General features: G+C 37.8%; 1 protein-coding gene across 4 annotated transcripts in view; it reads right to left on the bottom strand.

Annotated features, from left to right (window-relative positions):
• RNF217 (ring finger protein 217) overlaps positions 1-13,129 on the bottom strand; it is a 128,442-nt gene that overhangs the window by 69,625 nt on the left and 45,688 nt on the right. The window lies entirely within an intron of this gene.

Genomic DNA, 13,129 nt, shown 5'->3' with positions numbered 1-13,129 from the left:
TCTACAGGCACTCTAAATTCAATCTGGTATCTTGCCTTTCCACATAACACAACAGGAGCATTTTCCGTGTTATTATCAGTTACAATCATCATTTTGAAATGCTGTATAATATTCCAGAAAGTAGAAAACCCACAGTTAACCTGCGAAGGCTGTTTCCAATTTTACACTATTGTAAGTACTGTGGTGATGAATAACTTTATGCACGAAGCTTCTTCAGAGTATTTCCTTAGGAGAGATTCCCAGATTGGAATTATTGGGTCAAAGAACATGATGACTATGAGTCTTTGACACATATTGCCAAACTGCTCTCCAAAAGCTGTATTTATTTACAGTCCACGATAGTAACCATTTTTCCACAACATGCTCTAATGAGTACCATAGTTTAAAAAAACAAGCTTGCAAAGTAAACAGCACTTGAAGACCTCTGATACTTTCACCTTTAATGTGATAAACAAAAAATGGCAATATTTTTCTTTCTGTGTTTGTGGTTTAAGCTTTTTTTTTTTTTTTTTTTTTTTACTAATTATAAGCTTTAAGATACACATCCGTATATTTATGTGGTGTTTTCTCCTTTCCTGTGAATCTTCTGGCCAGGTGCTGACCTGTAGTAGTTTGATGATTTGTACATACTACTCAGCATTCACAGAGATTATATAACACTCCATGTGAAGTAAGAATAGTTTCCACCAAGAGAGGCCAAAGCAACAAGCCTGTATCCAGAAGGCAACTCTGAACAGATGTTTGCTTGGCAGCCTAGCTGCAATAATTAACATCGGAAAACAGGGCAATTAAAAAAAAAAAAACATACAACCAGATCTCACATCTATGAATCATGGTTCTGTAAATGTCCCAAACCATCTGGATGCCTGGGCTTTAAGCCTCCATTTTGAGAAGGACCTGCACGACAGTCCTAAAAGACAAGAGGCCTCTGAACACCAAATGCTCTTAAGGTATTGTTGGTTGTCCCCTAATTCACTCCTCAGCCTCTGCCTTTTAATAACAGATAGTGATGTAACTGTCTCAAGCCCTTTCTCCCTGGATTATATACTTCTCTTAGGCACATACCACATTTTATCTTGGTAGCCTAGGGAGCACCAGGACCCTGCCTTGTATACAGTAAAGCACTTTGTATTTGTTTGTTGAAATAAACGGAGATAGAATAATCAAAGCCTTGGCAGATGTCTGACTCCAAGCCAGAGGGTGTCTCCTAATTGCGCTGGTAGTTGTTTATCTTCACAATAAACAGCTCTGTCGAAAGTCCTGCTGAGGGTGAGAAGTCTGGCATGGGAAGCACACAGCAGCGTTGCTTGTGAAGAACAGCGTAAGAGGGAACAGCCCTTGGCTTCCGAGGCAGGTGGAACACCTTCACAGCACATACGGTGCTTGCCCAGGTTTGCTGGTTCTTCATAAAGCTGACTGAGCTAGCAGGCAAACAGGGACTTCAATTTCTTGTGCAAAATGGAAACATACTATTAATATATATTATTTTAGCTAAGGATTACTCATTTTCCCAATAAAGCAATGGTGACAGGCAATTCTCAAAGGGAAAGAGAGACAGGTGTCCACCTGAATCAGCAACCTAGACAGATTTTCATTTTAAGGTCTCAATATTCTTTGATCACGTATTTTCAAAACATTTAACTAACATCTATCCCACATTTTAGGAAACATGCTAATTGCCTCTAATCCACACCACTTCTCTTGCAAAATCAAAATCTTCACTCAATCTGTACTGGCGAAGAGTTTGCTAAGGCACTTGGTTAAAAAAAGAATGCATGGCATCATCTGTCCTTCAAATGCTTTCTTTCCAGCTTTCAATTATGAAACATTTCAAGTCTCTCTTACTTGCTTCCTCTCTTTTTTTCTCCTTTCTCTCTCTCATACACACATGCCTCTTGTATTTTTCATCTTTTTTTTTGCTTAACCATCTACGAGAATGGGGACATTATTTTTACTTAATCAAAATATAATCATTTCATAGGGAAAGAGCACAGATAAAATATCCCTACCCAACACACATTCTACATTCTTATTTCCCTAATTGTCCCCCAAATGCGATTAAAAAAAAAAAAATCACTCAGGATCCAGGCAAGGATCACACAGTCCATTTTGTTGTCATTTCTTTTTCTGTTTTAATCCTCCCGCTTTTTAAATAAAACAATTTGTTATTAACATGTTGAGAAATTCAGGCCAATTGTTTTGAAGAACGTCTCACAATCTGGAATTGTTTATTATTTCCCCATTTTGGGTGATGCGTCCTTCCCATGGTGGCAGGTGAGAAGCACATACTTTCAGTTTACACCATTATTGGTGGTGACGTGTTTAATCACTTGGTTATGGTGACGCCTATGCCAGCTTTTTTTATTTTAAAAGTACTTTTCCCCCTTGTAATTAATCAATTCCCTGATTGGTACCTGACCATAAGACTATTTTATCCCCCTCAAGCAGTGTACTCAATAGTTTTACCATCCATTGATGGTATTGAATCAGTATTGTCTTGGGGACTGCAAAATGGTGATTTTTCTATGATTCTGCTGGCATTTTTCTTAAAAAGAATTTTTCACATTAGTTAAAAAATAATATTATAGACCTATAGATTTATAAATTACAGATTTTTTAATTCATTGTGTTATAATCCATTGTGCTGTGCTTAGACACTCAAGTGGTATCTGACTCTTTGCAACTCCATGGACTGTAGCCTGCCAGGCTCCTCTGTACATGGGACTTCTCTAGGCAAGAATACTGAGTGGGCTGCCATGCCCTCCTCCAAGGAATCTCCCCAACACAGGGATCAAACCCAGGTCTCACATACTGCAGGCGGATTCTTTACCATCTGAACCACCAGGGAATTACCATCATTCAAATAGTTCCAAATTTAGCCATTGGAGACCTCTTTAAGTCAGTGTCCTTTTGAGAAGTCTGCATTAGTCTTGAATAATTCCTTGTTTTAGAGCTGGAGTGAGATAACTCTCCAAAGAACCCTGTTCTTTTAGTGGGAAATATTTATCTTGAAATCAAGATCCAAGCTTCAGATACTCTCATTTCTTCTAAGGTATCACTGTCTCCAGACTCTTTCAGTCATCAGAGTTCTTAAACATACATATATATATACACACATATATATAATTTTATATACTTAAAAATATATATTATTGGATTTTTCTTTATTTTATATCAGCATTTCTTTATTTTATATCAGCATGTCTCCACTTCTAACCCAATGCTACAAGGGGTCTTTCTCCCTTTCTCTCATTCCATCCTTATAACTCTTTTCTGGTTAGAACACCGATATAACATTTACTTACGTGCTTTATCTTCCAATACATAAATAAGAATTTCCTAATTGCAATATCAACCCACTCCAGTATTCTTGCCTGCAGAATCCCATGGACAGAGGAGCCTGGCAGGCTACAGTCCATAGGGTCGCAAACAGACACTTCTGAAGCGACTTAGCACGCACAATTACAATATCAACAAATTAGCAACAACAAACCACTACAGAAAGATCATGATTTATTTGAAACTCTCTTTCTACTCATAATTTATCCTACTAACCACACACTCAGAGCACTGGGTGGATTAATATTTCTTCTGTGTCTTTATGCTATTTGATAGATAGTTATCCCCTTTGCTTCTGTTCATATTCTATCTTCAAGCTTGCTTTAAAAAAAATTCTTTTAAATTTAATTTTATTTTTGATAAGTAAACATTAACATGGTTCACAAGTCTAAGGCACATGGAGAGGCATATACCTACTCTACTACCTTCCACCCCATTCCCGCCCACCTCTGCTGCTGCTGCTGCTGCTGCTAAGTCGCTTCAGTTGTGTCTGACTCTGTGCGACCCCATAGAGGCAGCCCACCAGGTTCCCCCATCCCTGGGATTCTCCAGAGGTAACCATCTCACTGTGTCTCGTGTATCCTTCTTATGTTTCTTTATGCAAAAACAGGCAGATACAGTCACATATTCACAGGTTTCTTTTCATATTTTCCCTAAAGTATTTTCAGTTTAGTTGGGGAGACAGCACATTCCCACATAAGAAGTTAACTAAAGAATACAAGGCAGAATAGCGGTGGCAAAACAATCCAGAAAATACATGCGCTAGCACTACATGGTCTGGTGGTTTTCTTTAGTACATCCCTAAGAGGTATTCAGGGGCAGATTTCAATGATCAGTTTACTTACGCAGGTATTTAAAAAGCTATCAACATCTAGAGCCTTGTATCACCACAGACATAGTACAGTAAGAATAACATTTTCAAAATTAGCTAAAGCAAGTTTTTGTCATTATTTGCACTTATTCTCAGTCATCAAATGAGCACTAACAATGTGTCATGCACACGACAAGAAGGAATAGTTATTATAAAAGAGACACTGGAAATCATGAAAATGCACCTTAGAATTTTTTAAACATTTAGCAATAGAAGGAGATACGTGCTAAGGGGGCTTCCCGGGTGGCGCCAGTGGTAAAGAATCTGCCTACCAAAGCAGGAGACAGCAAGAGATGTGGGTTCAATCCCTGGGGTGGGAAAATTATCCAGGCTAGGAAATGGCAACCCACTCCAGTATTCTTGCCTGGAAAATCTCATGAACAGAGGAGCCTGGCGGACTACAATCCATGGGGACGTAAAGAGGCAGCTACCCCTGAACAACTGAGCAAGCACACATGTCTCCCTATATAAAATATTTATGTGTGTGTGTACATACATACACATGGCATATGATCTCACAGAAGGTGACTGCAGCCATGAAATTAAAAGGCGCTTACTCCTTGGAAGGAAAGTTATGACCAACCTAGACAGCATATTATAAAGCAGAGACATTACTTTGCCAACAAAGGTCCATCTAGTCAAAGCTATGGCTTTTCCAATAGTCATGTATGGATGTGAGAGTAGGACCATAAAGAAAGCTGAGTGCCAAAGAATTGATGCTTTTGAACTGTGTGTTGGAGAAGACTCTTGAAAGTCCCTTGGACTGCAAGGAGATCCAACCAGTCAATCCTAAAGGAAATCAGTCCTGAATATTCATTGGAAGGACTGATGCTGAAGCTGAAACTCCAATACTTTGGCTACCTGATGCAAAGAACTGACTCACTGGAAAAGACCCTGATGCTGGGAAAGATTGAAGGCAGGAGGAGAAGGGGATGGTTGGATGGGATCGCTGACTCAATGGACATGAGTTTGAATAAGCTCCGGGAGTTGGTGATGGACAGGGAAGCCTGGCGTGCTGCAGTCCATGGGGTCACAAAGAGTCGGACATGACTGAGTGACTGAACTGGACTGTGTACGTGTGTATGTGTGTGTATATATCTATATCTATATCTATGTCTAAATATATATATATATATATATATATATATATATATATATATATATTTCCCCCCCCCCATGGGTTTCCCAGGTAATGCAGTGGTAAAGAATCCACCTGCCAATGCAGGAGATGCAAGATACATGGGTTCAATCCCTGGGTTGGGAAGATCCCTTGGAGTAGGAAATGGCAATTCACTCCAGTATTCTTGCTTGGAAAATTTTACGGACAGAGGAGCCTGGCAGGTTACGGTCCATGGGGCCACAAAGAGTCAGATGCAACTAAGCACATATATGCTAACAGCTCATTTTAAAATAGAATATACAAGCTAATTTTTTACTTTAAAATTGAAAAGTTAAAGAGTTCTCACAAGTAACTCTAACTGGCCTAAGAAGTATAAAACGTTATTAGTGCCATGACCTTAACTGGAAATTGATTAACTACCTAGACAGAATCATTTCTGGCTTTAAAGGTTAATTTAAATAAGCTTAATTAAGTAAAGCCAAAGTGTTATTCAGATGCAATCTGCTTTTCCATAGCTTATCAAAAACTTAATGGATTAGAGAGCCAAATACACCTGTACTAAAGTAGCATTAATAATACCCATCATCAATAGTATGTACCAAGCATTCTACCAAATGCTTTGTACGTATGATTTTGTTCTCTAACATTCATAGAAGGTTATTTTATTGTTATAATCATCATCTCCATTTTGCAAATGATGAAACTAAGTCTTCTTAAAAGTTAAGTAGCTTTCCCAGGGTCAGAGAGCAATACAATACTCTCTATGCAACTGAAAAATTAGAGTTAGGTAAGTCACTTGTGTGTGTCTGCCCACTCTTTTTACATCACATTATACTTGTGTGTTGTTTTTTAAAAATCAAATAATTCTTACAAAGTAAATAAAAACAGAAATCCAACTCTAATCTTTATGCCTGGGAGGGATACAGTTTTTAACATAAGTCTTTCTTTTGTTTTTACTTTTTTGTTCCTAAAAAATATGTTTATGCTCCTAATATTCAAAGATTAGAATTCAGAACTTCCCTACTTTTCTCATCATTTTACTTATTTCCATCCTTCCTGTTAAGTTATAACACAAGTTTTTGTTAATTAAAAATTCATCTAAAAATGTGACTATATGTGATACTATTTACAACTGACCCTAATATTTTATTACAATGTCATTTCATTTTTCACATAACTATTCCATTTCTAGGGCTTATCATCTTATTTATATTTTTAAGCTTTTTATATCCCCATTGCTAATGTTTCTGAAAACTCTCCACTCTTACAAACTTCCCTGGAAGATTCTTTTGCACATCATCAGATGAGCCACTTTATTGAGTTCCATTTCTTCTTTCTCAGAGCATACTTTCTGAAGCCCTTTGTACTGCTCCAATATGGACTCTTGCTAAGCCTGCCACTTGTCCCTTATGTTGAAACTATAGCTTCCTGGAGTCCACGTTATCCACTCTCTTGCTTCCTTTTCCCTGTTTCATTGAAGAACACCTCCATGGAGGAGTCACGCCATCCACATGTCAGAGTGGGAGAGGCAGCAGCTGGTGGGGACCCGTGAGCCAGCCTCACTGGCAGACTGCAGTGCTGTCTTCAGGCAGCAGGCTGCACTTTTGCTGGGAAATCACCAGGTACCTGTAGACTTAGGTATGTTCCCTGGAGCTATGCCCTTTCTTCAGAGGAGAACTCTCTGGCTTTATGCCTGGTAGCGTATGTCCAACAGTCAGAGCCGGAACATGTGGCCAAACGAGGTGTGGGGGATTTGATGCCCTTTATCTGGACATGTCTGCAGATCTCCACTTTCAGTGCAGTGCCTCTATCTTATCACACTGGGTCTGCAGCACCCCTGTCAGACCTCTGATCGCTCTGGAAGAAGGGTAATCACCTCGCTGTGCAAGGTTCAGAAAGGCGGGGCCGGGGCTGGGCGGGGGAGGGGCAGTGGGTGGGATTCCTATTTTTATTCAGATTCTCAACTACTCCTACCACCTTCAGCCCCACAACGCACCATCTTAAAATATCCTGAGGCTTTCTATTCTGAAGACTTTCTGAGATTAGCTGGTGCAGACTAACCTTTTTCCTTTTTTTAATCAACTAAAGTTTCAACAAGTTCTAAGTCAGTTATGTCTTCATCCACTTTCTCCTTCTAAAAATGGGTCTGGATTTCTGGTCCACAGTTGTCTTATCCCTCATTCTCATTGTCCTCCTGAGTTGAAACCCAAGTTTGATGAATGCTAATATGTTTGGAATGCTTTCAACTAAAACAAACAAGATGTTATGTTTTCAATGAAAATTCTTGTATTCAAGGAGATGTGTCCTTGAAATAATACAATGAGCTCATTCTGTTGTATCAAAATGAGGTATGAATTAGACCAAGCTTTGGAAAAAAAGGGTAAATAATTCTAATTTTTTATACAATACCAGTGACCCCAGCATTTCCAGCAAGTCACTTGATCTTATGAAAATAAAACTAATTATAAACTTTCCTCAAACGTAAAATGAAAGGCTTAACTAAGAAGTTATTTAAAATACTGTAAAAAATACAGATATAATGTGGCAGCGCTTTTTGGTTCTGTACTTCATTAATTGATGCTAATGCCAAAGAAGGGAGTCCTCTTACCATGATTCTGTAAAGAACATAAAGCTTTTAATACTTACAAGTTGCTCTATCACAAATCTTGAATAGTCAGCATTAGAAATGACTAGTGTTTTACTTATACAAAGTCTAATTCTACTGTGTACTACTAGGAAGTTGAGTGTAAACAAATAGTTTAAATGCATCAGAAAATCTGATGAAAAGAAATATGTGGTAACCTCTTCTTTAAAGTGAATAAATACTTCTCTGTTATCACTGGCTTTGTAATTCGGTATGTTTTATCTAAATCTTCACCATTGAATGTGTTAATCTATTTATAATGCTTTGCTTGTGCCAAAATAACTACTGAATACAATTTGAACAGAAAGATTAACGTGGTTGGTGCCCGCACTGTAAAAATACACACTCAGTTGAAATTTAATAATAACTTCCCCAAAAGTCAATGGCACTTAAATCTATAGAACCAAGTAAAGAATTTATCCATATTTTAATCATAGGATTATATACACTTGAGCTTAAAGGCCTATGAAACACCTGATCCTAATATCAAGTGGAGAGAAATGCATATACTCCCTAAAACATTACCTACCCAGAAATCTTTTTATTGTGTCTAGGCTATTTTTTATCATTTTATGTCTCCAAGTACATATTTTATATACTTAAAGACAGACAAAATAAAGGGAAAACAACCCCTGCCTGTTCATCAAAGAGTTGCTATTGTTGACTCAGAAACCTTGCTAAGGACAACTCCCATTAATCCCCAAATTTAACTCTGTTTCCCAGTGCAAAGACAAATGTGAAAAGCAATGGAGTGAATGTCTGTTAGTGTCCAACAAAGAAAAGCATACCAACTCACTGAGAGAGAAACTTTTTTCCCTACATGAAACTCTAAGAAAATTTGTGTGACTCCTCATATAAACACGAAATACCATGAAAGGCAGAGTCACCAGAAATATTTTTTTGAAAGATACTTTCATATGGTGATGTATTTTTTTCTTTTTAGTTGTATTCACAGTTAAGACATTTCAGCAAAAGGAAAAATGAGCAAAGGGAAAAGGCACACAGAGTGAAATCCAGAGGAAACCAGGTACAAGTTTCCAAGAGTGCTCTCCCAGTGAAGTCACACAGAGGGCACGCAGTCCCTCCAGCAACAGACAAGGCGTGTGAAGAATCACAGTCCATTAGGGACCACCGCCCAAGGGTTCACGGGGGATGGCTCATGTTAGCTCCCTTTGCCTAGCACACACCCAAATTCCAGATTCCAGGGAGACGGGTAGCTTTTCAGGATAAACTGTATTCCATGTAAAAATAATTTAGGGGCAGTGACCCACTCTTACCATTTGGGGGAAAGTTAAATGTAAGGGGAAAAATACATTTTCCTTGAGTAGGAAAATGTTTCCCACTCAAGTTCCCCAGCCAACGGTCCAACTTGCAAGTAGCACCTTCTAAGGAGAGTGGGCTCAAGTCTGTTACGCTAACTCCTTTCTGCACAGATTCCATGAAAATAATGCACTGATAACCTATTAATGAGCCATGCCCGTTTGAAAACTTTCCCATCTTAAACACAGAAACAAAAACATCCCTTTCTTGACACCACATTCCCTGAAACCTTCTGATTTTTTTTTTTTCTTCTCTGCTTTCTTTCACAATAAATTTTTTAAAATCTAGAAAGGTATAAAGAATAATGAAAGAAAAATATTCCTATCATTTAGTAGTAACTACTAAGGTGTTATACTTGCTTAGACTTTCATTTATGTGTGCATGTATGATTTATGTAACTACTTAAAGAAATTAAATAGTATAAATACTATTTAGTCACTTTTAACTAGCCCCATCTTCTTATTTCTTCTCCCAGTTCATCAACTGTCAATAGACTGGCAGGCCTCCTGCAAGTCATCTTTATATCTTTATGTAAAAGTGTATCATTTGCCTATATAGTTAGCACATATTGTTCTCTATGGTACCTTTCTTCACTCACATGTTTTGAGACCTACTTATGTTGGTATATAAACACTTAAATTTTTGGTTGAAATACTATGTAATATTTTATCATATGAATATGCTATATTAATCCAATATATTTTTGGTGGACTTGATGTTGTTTCCAAGGTTAGTTCTTAGAAACAGTATAGCAATAAAAATGCTTATACATGTTAATATATGTGTGAATAAGTATCTTCAGAAGTAAAATTCTTGGGTCTTGGTGGAAGTATGTCTCTTTTTACATTACTATTTTCTTTACAATACTGTAAAAATACAAAAAATTACACAAAGTCATATCCATATTTATAATTTTATAGTATCCATATTTATATTAGGTTGGTGCAAAACGAAATGTGGTTTTGCATTGCTGAACTTTGCCATGTGATATGGGAATACATTCTTAAATAAAGGCATTTATGTTACACATCATTTTAATGTGCACTTCTCACTTTATGCCTTTTCCTAATGATATTACTTGCTGTTTATTTTATATTTATTTTATACTACAGAAAGTATAGACATAAAGCAAATTTAAGCAGTTTTTTAATTCAAGTTCAAAATGAATCGTAAAGCAGTGGAGACAACTTAAAACATCAACAATGCATCTGGCCCATCACTGCTCACGAACATACAGTGCAGTGGTGATTCAAGAAGTTTTGCAAAGGAGACGAGAGCCTTGGAGAGGAGGAGCACAGTGGCCGGATATCAGAAGTTGGCAACAACCAACTGAGAGCCAACATCGAAGCTGATCCTCTTAAAACTACGGAACTAGTTGCCCAAGAACTCAACATTGATTATTCTACGGTCATTTGGCATTTGAAGCAAATTGGAAAGGTGAAAAAGCTCGATGAGTGGGTGGCCTCATGAGCTGACTGAAAATCGAAAAAAAAATCATTGTCTTGAAATATTATCTTCTTTTATTCTATGCAACAACAAACCATTTCTCAATTGGATTGTGACATGAGACAAAAAGTGGATTTTATACGATGGTAATGACCAGCTCAGTGGTTGGACCGAGAAGAAGCTCCAAAGCACTTCCCAAAGCCACACTTGCATCAAAAAAAGGGTCATGGTCACTGGTTGGTGGTCTGCTACTGATCTGATCCACTACAGCTTTCTAAACCCTGGCAAAATCATTACAACTGAGAAGTGCGCTCAGCAAATCAATCAGATGCACCAAAAACTGCCATACCTGCCTCTGTCATTGGCAACAGAATGGGCCCAATTCTTCTCCACAACACCCAACTGCAAGTCACACAACCAACACTTCAAAAGTTAAACAAATTGGGCTATGAAGTTTTGCCTCATCCACCATATTCACTTGACCTCTTGCCAAGCGACTACCATTTCTTCAAGCATCTCGACATTTTTCTGCAGGGAAAATGCTTCCACCACCAGCAGGAGACAGAAAATGCTTTCCAAGAGTTTGTCCAATCGTGAAGTAGGGATTTTTACTCTACAGGAATAAACAAACTTATTTCTTGTTGACAAAAATGAGTTAGTTGTAATGGTTCCTATTTTGATTTAATAAAGATGTGTTTGAGCCTAGTTATGATGATTTAAAATTCACAGTCAGAAACCACAATTACTTTTTCATAAATCTAAAAATAATCATATACAGTCCCAGAGCCAGTTCATCTCAGGACACAGGTGGCCTAAATAATATCACAAGCAGGGTCAGTATAATTCAGCCAGAAGCAGCTTTGGATTTGCTCAATCAAGCAAATGACTAATAATTTCTCATTAATACTATACTACAATGTACGTCAAGAGATGACCTTAACTTGAAATAGTATTCATTTTTAATTAAAATAATTTCCCTTCATTAAAAAAGTGGAGTCTTCAGAAAATTGTACCCCAGGTAAATGAAAGAGTCATTGGAAGAATGGAAGTCTTTATTACTGTCCATCAGAATACCAAGCATTTAGTCAATACGAAAAGCTTGGTTTCGGCTTGATTTTTTAACTGTTTCTGACAATAACTGACTAAAAGAGTCAGTTCTCTCTCAAGGCTAATTATAGAGAAGAATTCATATTCTATTTCCATCATCAGAAATTGAATTACATCTCCAGGGGATCTTCCCAACCCAGGGATCAAACCCAAGTCTTCCACGTTGCAGGTGGATTCTTCATCAGCTGAGCCACCAGAGAAGCCCTTTCACTAGCTATGTAAAATAATTGAATCATAATATTAACTAGAGGAAAGCAAAGCTTTATAGCAATTATAATTTTTCTATATGTTCCTTAATTTTATCATCTATATGTACCTCATAGAGTTTTTCCAAGGATTTAGTGAGCTAATACATGCCAGGTACTTATAGTAGAGCTTGGAATGCAGTCTTAACTCAAGAAGTGTTAGTGATTACCATCACTATTCAAAATCTTTTCCTATCTACTCTACAGTGTTATTTTGTTAAAAGCACAGAGGAGATTCTAATCTATCCTGGGATCACCTAGCTTAGTCAGGGCCATTCATTCTGCCCCAAACCAGCTAATATAATATGAATGGTACTACCTGGCTGTCTACCTGAACAGCGCCATCTGGAGTTGTGTAACATGTTAGCCCTGAGTTTGGTGCAAAGAAAGTTCCCATTTAAGAGAGTAACAAGTTGATGAGTAAAAAGGGCTGGCTGATGTAGTACAACCTGTATACATAGCTCAGAGGGCATTATATTTCTAGGATTTACACTAACATTTCACAAGTTAATTTTATATCCTAGAACAACAAATAATCGCTGCTGTTACTTCTTGGTGCTGTCATATGTCATTTACATTACAAACATTATCCAGTAGGTAAATAATAGCCAGGCAGTGATCTGGACCTTGATCTGCTAGAGGAAAAATATTATGCTCTTTCCAGCTGCCACTCAGTGAGATGACATACTGAATTATTAATATCCAGTGAGTATACACGGAATATTCTTGCTATGTCCTTTCTTTCAGAATCCACATACTTCTTTACAGTATTTAATATGAATTGGGTACGGAGAAGGCAATGGCAATCCACTCCAAGTACTTTTGCCTGGAAGGTCCCATGGACAGAGGAGCTTGGTAGGCAGCAGTCCATGGGGTCACTAAGAGTCAGACACGATTGAGCGACTTCACTTTCACTTGTCACTTTCATGCACTGGAGAAGGAAATGGCAACCCACTTCAATATTCTTGCCTGCAGAATCCCAGGGATGGGGGAGCCTGGTGGGCTGCCATCTATGGGGTCGTATCGAGTCGGACACA

The sequence above is a fragment of the Bubalus bubalis genome, chromosome 10 (genome assembly GCF_019923935.1).
Source record: "Bubalus bubalis isolate 160015118507 breed Murrah chromosome 10, NDDB_SH_1, whole genome shotgun sequence".
NCBI lineage: Eukaryota > Metazoa > Chordata > Mammalia > Artiodactyla > Bovidae > Bubalus > Bubalus bubalis.
This window is presented reverse-complemented; position numbering and strand designations above follow the sequence as displayed.